Here is an 18,800-nt window from a genome sequence, read left to right as displayed (position 1 = left end):
GTAGATGATGACTCATCAATAGGGTCCTATTGGACCCTTACCTGCTCTATGGCCCAACCCCTGAGAGTCAACTCTTGTCATTGCAGAATGTGCACGGGCTTCAAAGCCACTTGCTCATGCTATTCTTGTAATGCATTTCAATCAAGAACATGTCTCACATCAAGAATATATTGTTGAAGTATAGAAAGATAGAAAACATCATGAACATGATTCGAGATGGGTTGCAATGCAAGATAGTAGGCCACTAGTCGTATCCTCTCTATAATCTCAAACAGACCCACAAATTGAGGTGCCAGCTTCGAACCCTTTTTGTAATAGATCAAACTCGTCCCTGGGTGCACTCTCAAGAAAACTTTGTCCCCCCCTACAAACTACTTATCTATCCTATGAGCATATTCATACTTATTATTTATATCTTGTGTCATAGATGCATGCTCACAAATATGCATTACCTATTGCTTCATATCTCAAAGCATCTTCGAACTCAGCAGGATGTGATCCTCCAAACTATCCCAGCTCAAAGGTGTGTGACAAGGATGACCATATAATGCTTGAAAAGGTGTTATCCCAATTGAACTATGATACTGATTATTATATGCAAACTCAACTAGGTATAAATAATCATCCTAAAGAGTTTGTCAATCCATGATGTACATCCTTAAGATATCCTCCAAAACTTGATTCACTCTCTCTATTTGACCATCTGTCTCTAGGTGATAGATTGAGCTAAGGTTCAATTGTGCTACAAGATCATATTGCAATGAAGTCTAAAATGTGGACGTGAATATAGGATCACTATCTGAAATGATCTTTCAGGGAACACCATGAAACCTCACAATGTCATACATAAAGACCTTGGCTACAAAAGTCATTGTGTAGGACAATCTCATCAATTGAAAGTGTGCCACCTTAATCAACTATTCAATGGCAACCATGATAGCATCATGTCATTAGGGAGTCATAGGTAATCCCATGATGAAGTCCATTGAAATAATATCCCACTTCCATTATAGAATGAAATTAGGCTAAAGAAGTCTTGTAGGGTGTTGGTGCTCTTCCTTAACTCTTTGGCACTCAAGATATCTAGCCACAAAATCAGCAATATCACACTTCATCCCAAAACAATAGTATAATCGTGATAAATTTGCATACATCTTCTTGACACCTAGGTGTGTTGAGTATGGTACATGATGTGCCTTCAATGGGATCAGTGTACGAAAGTCATCCAGTGGTGGTACATAAATCCTCCCAAATTGATGCAAAAGGCTAGTTGACTTGAGCACATAACCTAAAAATCTACTTTCCAAAGGTCTACTTGAGTCAATCTTTGCACTCGCTTCCTAGTACCATGTATCTAAAGGAAGTGCCTAAAGTATATGACCCCTCAAATCGACACTAAGAGCCAATGTTGATATCTTATGTCTTGTGCAACTCAAAGTGTCAGCTACCACATACTCCTTGCCCTGAATGTAATTCACCTTGAAGTCAGACTCCCACAAGAACTTTATCTAATACCTCTACCTAGCATTCAGGTTGAGTTGTGTGAATATATATTGTAAACTATGATGATCACTATGAAGCTCAAATTGATGCCCCAACAAGAAGTGTCTCCATCTTACTAAGGCATGAACCATGATGGATAACTCAAGGTCGTGAGTGGGATGGTTTAGCTCATGGTCCTTGATCTTGCAAGAATCATATGAAATCACCCATTCTTCTTGCATAAGGAAAGCTTTGATTCCCTCTAGGGAAGCATCAGTGCACAATGAAATTTCTTGTTTGGTCAAGTACTACTAGAATAGTTGCACTAGTAAGAAGCTCCTTGAGCTTCTAGAAGGCCTCTTTGCACTTCTGTATTCAAAAAAAAATGTATTCTCCTTTCTTTGGAGGGAAGTGATAGGGTAGAGAACTCTAGAGAAGTTATGAATGAACCTATAGTAGTACCTACCCATATCCATAAAGATTCAAATCTCAGAAACATTAGTGGGTGCACACCAATCCACTATAGCTTGGGTCTTTGCAGCATCCACTGAAATGCCCTATCCTGGAATATCATGACCCAAATACTAAACCTTTGACTAGAAAAACTCACACTTTTTCGCATTGGTATACAACTGGTTGTCTTGAAGACACTGTAGAAAAAACTAAAGATGCTCTGTGTGTTCCTCCTGGGATCTAGAGTAAATCAATATATAATCCAAGAATATGAGTACAAATTAGTCAAGCTAAGCACAAAATACTCCATTCATGAAGCACATGAAGACTAATAGAGCATTCATCAAACCAAACAGAACCACTATAAAATCATAGTGCTATACTAAGTATGGAAAATTGTCTTATGGATGTTTGCATCATGAATTTGTCCCTAACTTAAGATCAATCTTAGAGAACACCTTGGCTCCCTTAATCTAGTTAAACAAATCATTGATCCTTGGTAAGGGATACTTGTTATTAATCATTACCCTATTCAATTTTTTGTAATTAATGCACAAGCATAATGACCCATCCTTCTTCACAAAGATTACAGGTGCTCCCCACAGAGAAATACTCGACATAATGGAACCCTTAGTTAGGAGTTCCTCTAGTTGTAACCACAACTCATCCAACTCCTAAGCAGTCATTGAGTATGGGGCCTTAGAGATTGGCTCTGCTCTTGGAATGAGATTAATGTGAAAATCAATGTCCCTCTTGGGTGGCATCCATGGAATCTCACTAGGAAAGACATCAATAAACTCCTACATTATGGGGTGATCTAATTCATGTCCTTAGAGTCTTCATCTTCCTCCAATTCATTCACCATAATGGTGAACACCTGACAGCTCTTTCGGATGTTCTACCTAAGTTGCATCATGGAGATCATGCAAAGGGATATGGGTCTCTAGATGCCAGCAATCTCTGTGCATTTACCTTCATCATCCTTTCATTTAATAATCTTCCTCTTACAATCAATGTTGGCTCCATGTACTCCTAACCAATCCATACCCAAAACCACATCATATTATCCAAGGGGAATAACTCAAAGGTCTACTATAGTAGTGAATACTCGTAGGTTCTACCCACATTGATGCACTAGGGAGTCTATGGCTACCCTAGCTCCTGAAGCTAGTTCTACTTGCCAGCATATATCTTGCCTAATCACCTCAAGCTTGCACTTGGCTACCACAGAAGGTGATATGAAAGAATATGTAGCACCAGAGTCAAATAAAATAGAAAGAGGTGGACCTCTTATAGCTCCCATCATCTCAACAATGGTACCTTGACGATCTGCCTAAATGTGGTCCACCACTGCAAAGACTCTATGAGAACTCCCAGCATCACCCATTATAGGTTCAAAATTTGTGGGTTTCTACCCCAAATACTATGAAGCATGTTGTGGGCAGTTGGCTACAATATGCCCAAACTGTTCATAAGAAAAACATCTTGTACCTTTACTAGTTGAAGGTGCACTGGATTGTTGGTGGCTACCCTTGCTAGTAACATAGTGAGTACTTTGTGCCAACTGATTGTACTAATTACTCTTATTGTGTTGAATGTTATGAAAGTTTTGAGAGTTGGAAGCACTACCACCACTCTGAGTTAACTGAAAAGATCCATCCAACTAACTCTGATGTTGATGCCCTTCATTACTGTTTGATAAAGGAGGCTTCATGTTGTTGTTTTCTCCTTGGTTTTGTGTGCCCTTGAATCCTAAAGATGTCTTCCTACTAGAAAGTATGCCCACAAAATCACCATGTCCCAAAGTGGCATTCTTCTCCACAAGAATAGCCTATTGAACTACATCCTTAAGGGTCTTAGGCCAAAATACTTTCACACCCCCAATGATACGGTTGTTCAGTCCTCGAATGAAGTGTTGTACCATTAGTGGTGAACTGTCACTTATTCTTGCATATGACATGATTTCATGTAGCTTGCACTCATACTCCACCATGGTCATGGTGTATTGCCTCAGATTATGAAACTCATCTCCCTATTCTGATAGGAAGTGATCATGGAAGTTTGTAAGGAACAACTCCTAGGTAACAATATTCATGTCCACTCCAAGCTTCTTCTCCTTAATGTTCCACCATGTGGCTGCAAAGACATCCAAGTCTATGATGGCATACCTTTCTTTGACATTAGAGTCAAAGTATTTCATCGTGAAGCATTTGTCCAAGGAAACCAACCACTACTTTGCATTGTAACCAGTACCTTCCCCTATGAAGGGTTTGATCTTGGCCCCCTCTAGGTCCCTCATCTGGGAGGCCTTCGTAGACCTCTATTTATCATTATGACGTTCTTCTTGAGGGCTCTTGGATATTTGTCTCTCATCATTTCCACAATGATGTGATTCGTCCTACTTGGTATCCTTCTGAGGAGGTAGGCCCTCTAAGATAATCTTCAACACCTACCTAGTATTGACCTCCTCAAAGTCAACATGCTTCTCTCCATTTTTCTCCTTTTTGTTCTCCTCCTTGATAGGGCTCCCATGGACACTCACATGAGGGCTACTATGATGGCCTCTTCCTCAACCTCTACCTTGTCCTAAGCTAAGACACCCAACACCTAATCTAGTCCTGATCACCATCCTCCTACAGCACCAAGAAAAAAACAATGGCATACTAAAACCAAGAAAAAGTATAGCATCATAAAGTATAGTCACATGAATATCTATTTTAAAGAAAAAGGTTATAAGTTCTCCTAATTTTTTGCCTTCCTAGGTTTGGTTTTTGGTAAGTTTATTGCTCAAGTTGTTCCCAATTATGTGTTTGAGCTTATAGTTGTTAATTTTGATGTTTCAAGTCATCTACTTGTAGTGCCTGCCCCTAGTTCACATTCTATTATCATTGTCAAATTCTTTTAAGCTAATTTTATGCATTGATTAGTTTTAGAGATACTAGATTTACATTATTATGATATTATTTCATGACTTTGATTACAAATGCATCGGTTATTATTGCTTAGTTGATTTCATTCATGTGTTGTTAATGGTATTTTGATGATCCTAGTTAGTAAATGTGGTTTCTTTCATAAAAATGTTAACATGATGTCTTTAATGATGATTATGTTGTATTGATAGAGATGCATTATTATATGTACGCATTTGATCTTAGATTTGTGATTATTATACTTACCCCATACTTGCATGTGTATGGTGTGTGTGTTTATTTTATCTTTCTGTCTGACGTGTTTGATGTGGTTAAGGGAGGGAGTCGTAGTCACCTGCTAGTCGGGATCTACACAATGAACCACTCCCCGCCATTGTCTGTTTAGTTTAGATATATTATATACATGTACATGCTCGTCTTTTATGCAGGATGTAGGTACCGGGCATCGACTTCCCTGAATTGCCAGGATGAGCGCGCCCTATTACAAATACTCAAATGGTGAGAATGGGAAGATAATGATCAGGTCCAATCCTAGCCATAAGCCTATAATACTTGTCCTGCAAGGAGGACTCGTAACAAACTGTCTACCCTTTTTAAAACCCGTGAGTATTTTTGTGTGTATGTTGTTTTGTGAGTGTTTGATGTATTTTCTATTAATTAAGTCTAATTAATAGATTAAATTAATAATTTAATTTAATGGAAAATTATTATGATATTATGAATATTTAATTATATTTAATTAATTGAGAAATTAATTAAATATAAAGAATTAAATTGAAGATAAAAGTTTTAAGATTAAATTTAGAACGTAATAATATTTATTAATTTAATAATAATATATTTAGAGTTCATTTTTAAATAAATGCTAAATATTATTGTTATTTAAGTTAATAAATATTTATCAAATTAAAACATTCAAAAATATATTAAAAAGGAAAAAAAGATATTAATTTATGGAAAAGATTTAAGTTCGCATGAATGAGTTTTAAATATAAGAGATTAATTTAAAAGATAAAAACATGTGAACTTGAATAAAGGTATTTTAATAAAGTACGCATGAGATTAAAATTATAAATTAACTTTAAAAGCAAAGTCAAAGTGGAAAGTTAAATAAAGTAATTTAACAATTCACTTAAAGTGCATGAAGGATTAATAAAAGAATATCTTAATTAAAAAGAAAATTAATTGTGCATGAATGAATTAATTAAATAAGAGAGAATTAAATATTGGAGATAAAAGTTAAAGTTTAAATTTAGAACGTGATTATATTTATTTAATTTAATAATAATATATTTAGAGTGCATTTTTAAATAAATGCTAAATATTATTGTTATTTAAGTTAATAAATATTTTATCAATTAAGATTCTAAAAATGAAATTAAAAGTGAAAAGATATTTAATTATCATAAAGATTATAGTTCGCATGAATTATGCATGAGTTAAAAATAAAATTAATTAAAAAAATAAAAATGTGAACTTGAATAAAGATATTTTAATAATGTGCACATGAGATTTATAAGTTATAAATTTATTAAAGTAAAGTGGAAAGTTAAATAAAGTAATTTAACAATTCACTTAACGTGCATGAAAGGAATAATAAAATAATAATTTTAATTAAAAGAGAAATTAATTGTGCATGAATGAATTAATTAAATAAAGTAATTATTATTTTAGAGTTGTGGGGACAGAAGCCCTAAAAGGTAATTAGATTCTATATTAGAGGGTTTTGGGTCATTATTGCACACACACGTTTTCAGGGAACACACTTTTGGAAAGGGGAGCAAAGAAATCTTTGGAAGCTTGGAAGGGTTCAAATTAGCAAGGGTTTCACCAGATTGTTAGCATCAGATCAAGGTAGGGTTTGTGAACCATTCTAGAAACACTTTCGGATCTTTGTCTTCTTCGTGCTTGTTGGAAATTGCTTTCTCAAATTTTATTGAATGAATCTTGCTACCTTTCTTCTGAATCTTTTGCGATTTGATTTCTTCTGGGAATCGGGATTGAAAAAAAAACTATTTAGAAAACCTTGTTTTACTTCTGAAAGAAATTTAGTATTAAATTGAAATTTGGGTTTTGAATTAAAATGGAATTAAGAAATTTAAATTTGGAAGGGGTTTGTTTTTGGAAATGAAAATCTTAAGATTGAAAATTCGAAGGGTTCAATTTATTTTTCCTATTAGTTTAATATCGTAAATGTTATTAAAATATGTATATATTAAAATAATATTGTTATGAAGTTCGTTGAGAAAAATATTATAAAATAAAGAATATAGAATTATAATACAATTCTTAAAATTTTTATATATAATAATTTATCTAAATTTATTAGAAGGGTTGTTCTTCTAATAAACAAAATTATTGAAATTTGACTTAGTTAAAAATAATAATAATAATAATAATAATAATAATAAATTAAAAATAATAATAATAATAATAATAATAATAATAATAAAATTTTTAAAAAAAAAATTTAAAAAAAAACAAATTAATTTTTAAAAAATAATTAATTTAAAAAAAATAATTTTAAAAAATAATAATAATAATAATAATTAAAAAATAAAAAAATAAAAAAAAAATTTAAAAAAAAAAAAAAAAAAAAAACGAAAATTGAAGCCTTACATTAATTCAACAATATATTATCAATCAAATCCAACTGTGAGACTATGATGTTTTCTACATACTGTCTATATTTCTTTTTGGATTTTGGTGTTGTTTAGATGTCGACCAGTCTAGGATGTACACCAGAGGTTTTGTGAGATTTCTTGGATACTATTATGTGGCTAGATGTTATGATGATTCTTGTGATTCAAATTGGAGTTTATACTTATGAGATTTGTTTTGTGAGCATTTATGTGTATTTGGATTTAGTTTGATCCATCTTGTTATTAGGTTGCATGTTAAGGAACCGAGTTTGATCTTTATGGGTGTTGTGGTATGGGACACAACTGTGGATTTATGTGCTTAGGAGAGGTTGTCTAGGTACATGACTTGGGAGTGGCTTGCATAGGGGTCCGGGACCCAAAGTGGTCAGTACCAGGGTAACCTAATGCAAGTTATGTAATAAGTGATAATCTAGTAATTAAAATTTATGGGGGGAAACACACTAAAAAGATAAGTTAGAGATTTTTGATCTACCCATGCCTTTAGTGCTTGTATAGACTAAGGATGGGAATGAGATGAGTGCCTCGTCTTCTTGAGAGGGCTTTCTAGTTTCCATATGTGTGATGTTGAGGGTCCAGGGTTCATAGTAACCAGTCCAGGGTAACTCAATGCTTGAGGGTCCGGGGTCTATTAAGAGATCAGTCCAGGGTAACTCAAGCAGCCATGTGATGACACTCCCTAGTATGTAGCCTGAGTCTCCTCTGTAGATCTTGTGGACTTTGTGTATCTCTAGTGATGTACTTATTGTTGGATGTGTTTATTGTGGATATTTACTTTCATTGAGGATGATTGGTGATTCATGGATGTTGTACTTTTGACATGTGGCTTTTGACTTGAGATGATTATCTTTCGTTGACTTTATGTTTTGATCTTGGTATTTGGTTTATACTTGGTTTGTGTATGATATTTGGTTATGTGATGTCAGTATTGGATTGAGTGTTCTTTCTTTGGATTATTTTATCTTCTTAAGTAGTATGTGTTACCTTTGACAGTTTTGGCTATTAGGGGTACCTTGCCTAGGAATGTTTTATGTTTGATAGCCGTATGTGGATCGTTCATTATCTTCCCTGCACGGTGGGAGTGGAAGCCTGACTAGGTAACCACGCGGTCGGGAGGTAGTGCCTTCTTACCATTTGGGTTCCCCTTCACATTGCCAGCTGTTGGATGTTCGTTGTAGAAGATGTACCTTTATCATTCTTATTTCTTATCTCAGAGACTTCTTTTCAGATGAAGTATATATGTTATCATGTATTCTGTTGTACAGTATCTATTTTCACATACCCTGCGACATGTGCAGTGGATGTTATTGATTGGATGTACTTTCATTGTATTGTTTATACTTATGCATTTGCTTATGCGACTATGTATTTGTTATTCCTTTATGATCTTGAGACATTGTACTTGAAACTTAAACTAATTAATTTAAGATTATTAAATGTGACTCAACGTAAAGGAACCTTTGAGGAATTGAAACTATATCTGTAATTGCAAATGTGTATTTGTTGTGTATGTTCATATTGCTTCCGCATTAATGTTATCTTGATGTTGTTTAAACTTCAAAAAAAAAATAGTTCAGTAAACATTGTAACATGTTAGGTTTATTTCTCTTGGGTTCCCGAGCGGGGCATTACACTACTTGTCATCTAGTGGATGCACAATATGCCCAGAGTTCCCAATGTAGAAACTCGAGCTCTAATACCATATGTAATACCCCACTAGGGAACCCAAGAGAAATTAACCTAAAAAGATGCTAAGTTTGCTAAACATTTCCTTTTGTAAGAGTAAAACATACAAGAGATAACAATACGGAAACAATAACATCAAATACACATCACATATAACATAAGCAAAATAATAACAGCTACAATCCTCAAGGGTTTTATAATGTTGAATCACATGTGAAAGTTTAATTAAGTTTGTATTTAATCAAAAATCAAAACCATGTCATCGTATTAACCACATATGCAAAAATCTCAGAAAGGAATATACAGGTACATAATAGTGCATACTCATCCACAACACATGTCACAGGGTATGAAATGCTAGAAAAATATACTCCATGAAAAGATACATGATCTTGTAGGATCTCAATGACTAAAATACAAAATATCAAGCATGACCCCACACCATAATCATCAAGTAGAAAGAATTAATCAACTGCATCAATGGTATATCAAGCATTGGTGTCCAACTGTCGGATCTCAATGGAAAAGAATCACTACCTCTCAACCTCATGGAACCTAAGTGACCCACTCCCACCATGCTAAGGAGATAATCTCAAGTCCCAAATGGATAACAATCTAAAAGACATAACAAGAATCTAAAGTCTCAAGATCCTAAAAGAAGACTCAAAACATGAATCTAAAGTCTCAAGATCCTGAAAGACAACTATCTCAAAGGTCCTAAAATACACATGTTAAAATCTAATCCCAAAGGTATCAAGACACATAGGAAACCTAATGTGCATAAGGGAAAGTGTCATCACATGAGCCAACTCTAAGGTTGCCCTAATAGGCTCTCAAGACCCTGGCCCCTAGTGACTCTTTTGTGGCATAAATATCCTTTCATACAAACAAGGAATATTGATGAAGAAAGGTCATAACCAAGCACCCTCATTGCTCCCATCCTAGTTTGTACTAGCACTCAAGGTATGGCAAGGTACCAAACTGACATCATGTTAATTCATTTTAAACCCCATTAATGATCATGTTATCACTTATTAATACTATTTACAATAAGTTACCCAAGTAACCTCTTTAGGGCTTTGACCCCCATTGCGAACTACTTCCCAACATACACATAGATAACCTACGCTAAGCTCATATAAATGCATCTCATCAATAACCATCATAACATCTCAGTTCCAAACAAGTGACTGGAAATCTCAAATAGGTCACATATCAAATACCTTCAAACTAACGGTAACAAGAATCACAACAAATGAGCCTACAAAGAACTGGTCACTATTACAAAATGTAGAACAAACATTTAGCGTGTATCACTGGAAAGAACTTTTAAATTTATTTATTTATTATTTTAAAAAATAATAATAAATTTAATTATTTAACATCAAAATTAGACTTTTAATAAGAACTTCTAAATTCTACTCTTTTATTTAATTAACTTTCCAATTAATTTCTTTTATGTAATTTTAATTACTTATTTCATGCAAAATTAGTACCTTTTTAATAAAATAATACTTTATTTTATAATTCCACTATGCTTAATTTAGTAAGGAGACTTATAAAATATATTTATTATTTTAAATCAAATAATAATATTTAAAGATCGTCATTTAAATGCACTTCTAATTTTATTATCGTTGCAATATAATTATGCCAAATTTATTTATTTATTATTAAAAATTATAAAAAATAAATTTAATTATTTAACACCAAAATTAGACTTTTAATAAGAACTTTTAAATTCTACTCTTTTATTTAATTAATTTTCCAATTAATTAATATTAGAATAATGATATTTTCCTTTCTAAATTTTTTCCATTAAATTATTTATTTAATTAATTCTCCTAGTTGGTTAATGACACTTAAACCACAAGGTAGACCACATATTGCAAAGAATCATGACAATCAAATAAACATAAAAATTCAAACTCAAGGCTTTAAGTCATTGAATTCACGTCACCTTGATGAATCCAAAAGGGTAGAGAAATCAGATACTTGTTCTTTACCACAAGATAAATTGGCTCGAGGTTGGGATTTGGACTTGAAAACTATCTCCCCTCTTTACCATTGAAATATTGCAATAGGGCATGCTCATCCTAGCAATTCAGGGAAGTCGATGCCCAATACCTGTAACTTGCATAAAAGTCAAGCATATACATGTGCATATATATATATATATATATATATATATATATATATATATATATATATATATATATATATATATATATATAGGCAATGATAGGGTGTGGCACATCATGTAGATCCCGACTAGCAGGTGACTATGACTCCCTCCCCTAACCACATCAATCACGATCACCTAAAAGTAAAATGAGTGTATGCATCATACACATGCAAGAATGGGGCAAGTATCCATAATCCATATAAACATCATCATGAATATAACTATGAATATCACTTTGAAACGTCTAGCATCATCACATGAATATCCATGAATCACAATAACACCATAAATATTTAGAGTGAGAAGTATCTCATCAAATATATAAGAAAATCATGAAAATATTATCAACCAACTAGGTAACCAAGTACCACTATCTCAAATAATCATAACATGAAAATTGGCCTAAAAGTGTTTGGCAATATAATTGAAAGAAAAACAGGTTAGTCATTACAATAATCCTCTATCTTCAATGATGTCAATTACCCCAAACTACAATGTATTCATTTTGCAAAAATACACAATCAATTGTGTCACCAATTCCCATATAGTAGTTCTTTATGGTAATTCAAAAGGCTTCTAATTTTAATCTATAATATAGTTTTGTGGTCTAAGTGAAAGATGAAAGTAATTAATAAATCCAGAAGAAAAGGTAGTTAATAATATAGTCCCATTAAAGTATCCTTTCATAGAAAGCATAGATTTCTCCCAAGGTCATTGAGGGGAATCCTTGGAATTGAGAGTTAGAAAATTATATCAATATCTAGCACTACCACTAAAATTTATAGTCATCAAATAATTATTTTATGATGAAATCTCTTGTCTTATGAAACAGTGTGGTAAATCCTCTACATCACTTTGTCTCACACAATATCTTCACCCTTGATTTCATATTAACAATTAATAATATTGACTTAACAATGGTATAAAATAACTAATGTACTAATGTTTATTACTAATGCACTTATGTATGCCAATCTTCTCACTAAGAGTATTGAGCATGTGTTCATTCACCTCCTCTACATCGTGTAACACAATTTTTTCTAGGTACATAGTTTATCTATGCCATTTGCCTAGAAAAGATCTCCAACCTTGAATAAATTTCCTTTGATTGGGGATGTGATTTTTCTCCTAGAATAAATACATGTAAGTTGGTATTTACTTCAATGAAGTTGCATCTTGATGTCTTTTTGAACCCTTATCTCTTATCATTAATCTTAAATTTTTTACTTCATGCCAACTACCTTATGTAGAGTATATGTTAGATAGTAGTGCATAATATGCAGAATTTCCAAGGTTTGTCTGTTTAAGATGTCATGCTAAAACCTCAGCAATATCTATGTTGTCATGAATCTTAAATGCACTAGTAGATCTCCTCATGCACCAACATGAAGTTCTAATGATATATTCCTAATAAAGTCAAGTGCTTCCTCTAGAAACCCTACAAGAGTAAGAAGGTTAATCATGTAGGAATAATGCTCTCCTCTAGTATTGAGAGAAAAATCTTGACTTGTGGAACTGAAATACCACCATCTTTCATCCAACTTGCCTACATGACTACAAGAAAATAGGGTAGAATGAAGGTGGCACCATTTACTTTTATACTTATTTGTTGCATTTCAAAAAAAAGTGCAAGGGAATCCCTCCCACATCCATGTATTTATATATTTTGTAACTTGAAATAATTTTGTTCCATTATGTAACATATCATTTGGGAATTTTATCAAATAGTTTCCTTGCAAAACCTATACTTCCAAATTTTTCATACATATCTATGAGATCAATATTCACGAATATATTTGACCCAAACTCACTTCTAATGACATAATCATGGATCTATTTTCCTTGGTGCAAAACCTCCAAATGGGAACAAGCTTGAAGAATTGGAACTACGTCAAGTTTGATTGCTCGGTATTCCAACATTTAATTAAATATTATTAATGTTTCTTATGCATGCCCTTTTTTTGAGCATATCCAACAATCATTACATTCCATGAAATCACATTATTTACATTTTTTTTAGGCATGATGTCAAATAATTGATGTGAAATGTCTACAGGCCCACACATAGCATACATAGCTAACTTAGAGAATTTCATACAGAAAGATCCAACTCAAATATATTTCTCATAAGCATGAAGTTTCTTACATTCTCTAAGAATGACTAATTGCGAACGTGCCAAGATTACCTTGCCATTGCTAGTGAATCAAGATTCACATCTTCTAATAGAATCTAATGAAATACCACCAACCCCTCATTAGCATAGCCATTTTAAACGTACCTAAAAATCAATGATGTATATCAGACATATGTTGTAGGCACATATTCAAATACTTGACACATATCCTCTACTCTTGCATTTCTCACATATATCTATGAGAGCAAAACATACAAAAAAAAATTCAATTCAAACCCATTTTTGATAACATGATAATAGATTTCCTTACCATCTTCAAGAAATATAATTTATCAACAGGCCTTAAATGCGACAAGTATGGTGAGATTGTTGTATATTCGTATTCGGTAAGATAGTGAAATTGTTTCTCAAGGTTTTCCAAGGTTTTCCACTTTTGATAAACCTTTAAGCATAGAATTGTACATGAATATACTAGGTTTATATAATTTGTGGAAAATTAGTTGCACTCTTTTGACGAATCTAAACATGGCATATTTGGTTATGAATTTGGTTTCCAAAAATATAATTTAGTAGAAGTTTATTCTCTAAGAAAATTTAGAGACATTTTGGTAGGAAAGAAGCATCATACATTTATAGGAAGAGCTATAAATAATTTAGATTTAGTGAAGTTCCTCATGTACATGAAAAGATTTTTGAGTACTAGCACTCATGATAATTCACATCACTTAGGAAAATAGGTTTTATAAATCATAATAATAATAAATTTATCACATATTTCTTGAATTAAAACTTATGATGAGGATGATCAACACAAATAAGTAAGACTAAAGATTCTAAGACTAATTTATGATTTTGGGAAAGGTTAGGATAATTAGACCATTATCATTAGATCATAGTGGACACAAGATATTGAATTGAATGGCGTGAAGACTCTTATTTCTTCACCTCCTAAATGTGTTATATCCATATATATATATTGTTTGATTGATTTAAGAGTGAGATATGAGCTATATTTATGAGTGTATAGTGGACACAACATATCATTTCTTTAAGTATTAGTGATAGATCAAAATAGGACATTCAATTATCTTTACAAAAGATTTAATAAAGTGCATTCATATGCAAAATGAATCATTCCGTTATAGTAAAAAAACATTTATAAAAACAATATATTTTAATTAAAGAATTTAGTTACAAATTTGGGTGGAGACAATAGGGGGGAATTTTTCATGGGACCTCCAACTGATGGGTATATGTTCTAGGGTTTGAACCATCTACATTGTGGGCATTTCCATTCATGATTTTTCAAGAGATCCTACTACAACTTGCATATTAGAGTGTCCCCATTATTCATTAAAATAATAATGCTCGTGAACAAGTTTCCATTTGAGAGTCTACTAGAGATGTTCATTAGGAGTTGTGTGTTCATATTATACAAACCCCATAAAGACTACCTGGATGAAAATTTTCCATACTCTGATAAGCAACTTTAGAATATCCAAATTGATTGATGCAGAATAAATGAGGATATTTACTATGTCCCATGACATTATCTCTCCATAGCTAATATTTTCAATGAATTAGACTGTCATTATCATCACCTTCAACTATTATCGATAAAGAACAATAGTGAATATCCACGATCCATATGGTTTCAATTATCTTGCACCATATTTCTATTCGTTTGCATAATTGATATGGAAAGTGAGTTGATCCACTTCAAATAAGGAATACCTTTAGCCTAATAATTGTACATTTTAAAATAATAACTATATTTTTTACCACTTTCTAATATGTGGACTAGGGTTCATCGTGTTCCTTTTAATAGATCAAAGGTGAAGTGGGAATGGCCAATTATAAGATAAATCAAGGTCAATTCTGATGGGATTCGAAAAAGAACCTAAGGCCTTTGAGCGTGGTGTCTATTTCTTAGGATGTAGAGGATATAATTTTTTAGCTATGAGATCCCAAAAGTTAGAGGATGACACCAACAATAAAGAAACATAAGTGGATGTAGATTTGGAAAATAAAATTAATGTCAATAAGCTTCATCTTCGTGGAGATTAGAAAATAATTATAAATGTGATTGTGAATGGTAAAGTTCATTGATGAAAGATTAATGTGATTATGTGCATATCATTTGAAAATTAATTGGGCTAAATTTTAAATTTTCAAAGTATCACATGCACTTAGGGAGGGTAATAAATTTTTTGACACCCTCTCTAAAATAACAATTTCCCTTTGGCACCACTTTTGGAAGTGTTTTATTTGAAGATTTGAGAAAAGTTCAATTAACATCAAAATGATGGTGAGTAAATGGAGAAATTAATGTTGCCAACAATTTTCAATAGCTAAACTAGGGAGGTCTTTAGTCTCAAATGTGGGAGACTTGGTGGATGTGCTTGTTTCTCCAACTCCCATGCACCCATTCATCTGTGACATGCACTAGAGGAAAAAGCATCTCATAGAGGTGAAGTGGCACAAACCTAGGGCTATGTGTAGGATTGGGGTGTGGCTCTAAGGCATTAATTTGGGGATTTAGAAGGAGAAGATCAAGAAGTGGAAATTGAAGTTTCAAAGTGTCTAGTGTTGGAGGGCCAACTCATAGGATACAATAAGGATGAATGGCTTCAACATCACACACTAACACTTAATTCTAGACTAAAAATGTTAAATAGTCAAATTTGACTTACTTATTCCAAGATTAATTGTTTCGTTAGTGTGTGACATTTAAGAATGGCCTAGTAAGGATAGATCATGTTTTGTGAGGACAAGGTTGAGTTGGACATCACAAAGGATGTGCATAAGTAGTGCCCTTGTTTTCCTTACTAGTTTTGTATCTCCCCGCTACACTTTTGACAACTTAATAAATGCACATCTTTATGTCTACAAGTGTGATTATCTATTTGGTAGGCACAGTGGTCTTTTTGGAGTTTATACAGAGCTCGCTTGTTGGGATTTTTTTTGTTAGACACGATGAATCTTTTGGAGAAGACAAATTTGGAAAAGCCAATTGCAAATTTGGAGATCAAGGAGCCACACCAAAAACCAAAGTAAGCTTCTTCTAAAGTTTTCAATATTTTTTATTTAGATTAGTATTTTCATTTAGATTGGTATTTTTATTTGCAATAGTAAACATATTTATATTATGTTTTAGATTCACATTAATATTATGATTTATATTACTATTTTCATTTTTAATAGTCTTTTAATTAGATTTTTAATATTATTTTGATTTAGATTAGTTTTTTTATTGACAAAAGTATTTTGATTTAGATTAGTATTTAGATGGGCACGAGCCTACAACAAAATGGTAAATTGTGAGCCTCTTATTTGGGAGGTCTTGGATTCGAATCTACTCGAGATTAATAAATAATAATAATTAATCACATCACATAATAATTCTAATGAATATGGCCTCTTAGTGATAAAAAAATAGTATTTAGATATTATTTTAATTTATTTTAGTATTTAGATTTACATTAGAGTGCATGTTTAATTTATATTTGAAATTGAATTTGCATTTACATACACTATTTAGATTTAGAATGCACGTTACATTTTCATTTGAAATTGGCTTTCCATGTTACATATGCTATTTCGATTTACAATGCTTATTATGTTTTGTAGTTCTATTCATATTTTCCAAATGTTTTATTTAAGTACAAAGTTCATTTTTTGTAAATGCAAATAATCATACTTTAATGTTGTTTTCTTTTTAATATAAAATTTTAAAAGATAAATATTAACCTTAGGGAATAATATTTTAAAAGTAAGGCAAGAGCCTACAACACAACGCTAGATTGTGAGCCTCTTATTGGGGAGGCCTTGGGTTTGAATCGACTTAAAGTTAACTAATAATCATAATAATTAATCACAATAAATAATTATTATTAACCTTGGCTATGGCTCTTACCAATCAAAAATAATATTTGAAAAGTGGAAGGTAATGCCTCCATTTTGCTAATATTATAATACTAAACCTTTTCTTATAATATTTTTTATGTATAAATATACTTAATGTTTGAAATGTGGAAGGCAATGTCACCATTTTCAAACATTAGAATGTAAATTTTTCGTAGAATATTAGGTTATTAATTTTATTTTTTAAATTTCATTGTAACCAATATTTTAAGAGTAACTATTTTTTCATAGTCTTCTTTTGAACTAATAATGTTTTTTTATGCATAATATATTTAATGTTTGAAATGTGGAAGGCAATGCTACCATTTTCAAACATTAGAATGTAATTTTTTCATAAAATATTAGGTTGTTTTTTTTTAAATTCATTCTAATGAATATTATAATAGTAACTATTTTTTAATAGTCTCCCTTTGAACTATTAATATTTTTTATGCATAAATATATTTAATGTTTAAAATGTGGAAGGCAATGCCACCATTTTCAAATATTAGAATGTAAATTTTTTGTAGAACATTAGGTTATTCTTTTTTTTAAATTCATTCTAACAAATATTTCAATTGTAACTATTTTTTTATAGTCTTCTTTTGAACTAAATATTTTTTAATGCATAAATATATTTGATGTTTGAAATGTGGAAAGAAATGTTTCCATTTCTAAATATTAGAATATAAGTTTTTTGTAGAATATTAGATTTTTTTTTTAAATGCATTCTAACGAATATTTCAATAGTAACTATTTTTTTACAGTCTTCTTTTGAACTAAATATATGTATTGAAAATTTTGTTTGCATTGTGTTTATGTTAAAGGTATACATCATGAATTACCATTATGGAATGAAAGCGAAAGTATGTTGTGACAAAAATGGCTTCCAAGGAGCACGGTTCCCTAGCACCATAATAGGCCATGTAGCAAATGCTCAAAGGCCAAATTTTGTTATTCAATATGATTAGTTTATTACAGATGAGTTGACTCGAGAACCTTTTATAGAGGAAATTTTTTGGTGAACATATTAGACCTACACATCTAGTTGTTTCACTACTAGGATATAATCATTTAGATTTGGTTGTAGATGTCTGAGAATGATTTTTGGTGATCAGACATGGTTGTTGAAAATTTTCAATCCCCACTTAGTCAACAACAATATTTTGAAATCTTTCCACATACTCAAACTCTTCAAGCCTATTCTCGAGCCCACTTGCATCGGTCTCATGATTAGGTTAATGGAAGATGGCTATTGAGGAAATGGTATTGAATATGTTCTTTCTTTTTTTCGTGTGGAGGCCGACATATGTTTTGGGCATTAGTCTATTGTATTATAAAGCGAGAGTTTACTATCTTCTAAAGT

The sequence above is a fragment of the Cupressus sempervirens genome, chromosome 1, assembly GCF_028749045.1.
Source record: "Cupressus sempervirens isolate cs-2001-9-10 chromosome 1, ASM2874904v1, whole genome shotgun sequence".
Lineage (NCBI taxonomy): Eukaryota > Viridiplantae > Streptophyta > Pinopsida > Cupressales > Cupressaceae > Cupressus > Cupressus sempervirens.
This window is presented reverse-complemented; position numbering follows the sequence as displayed.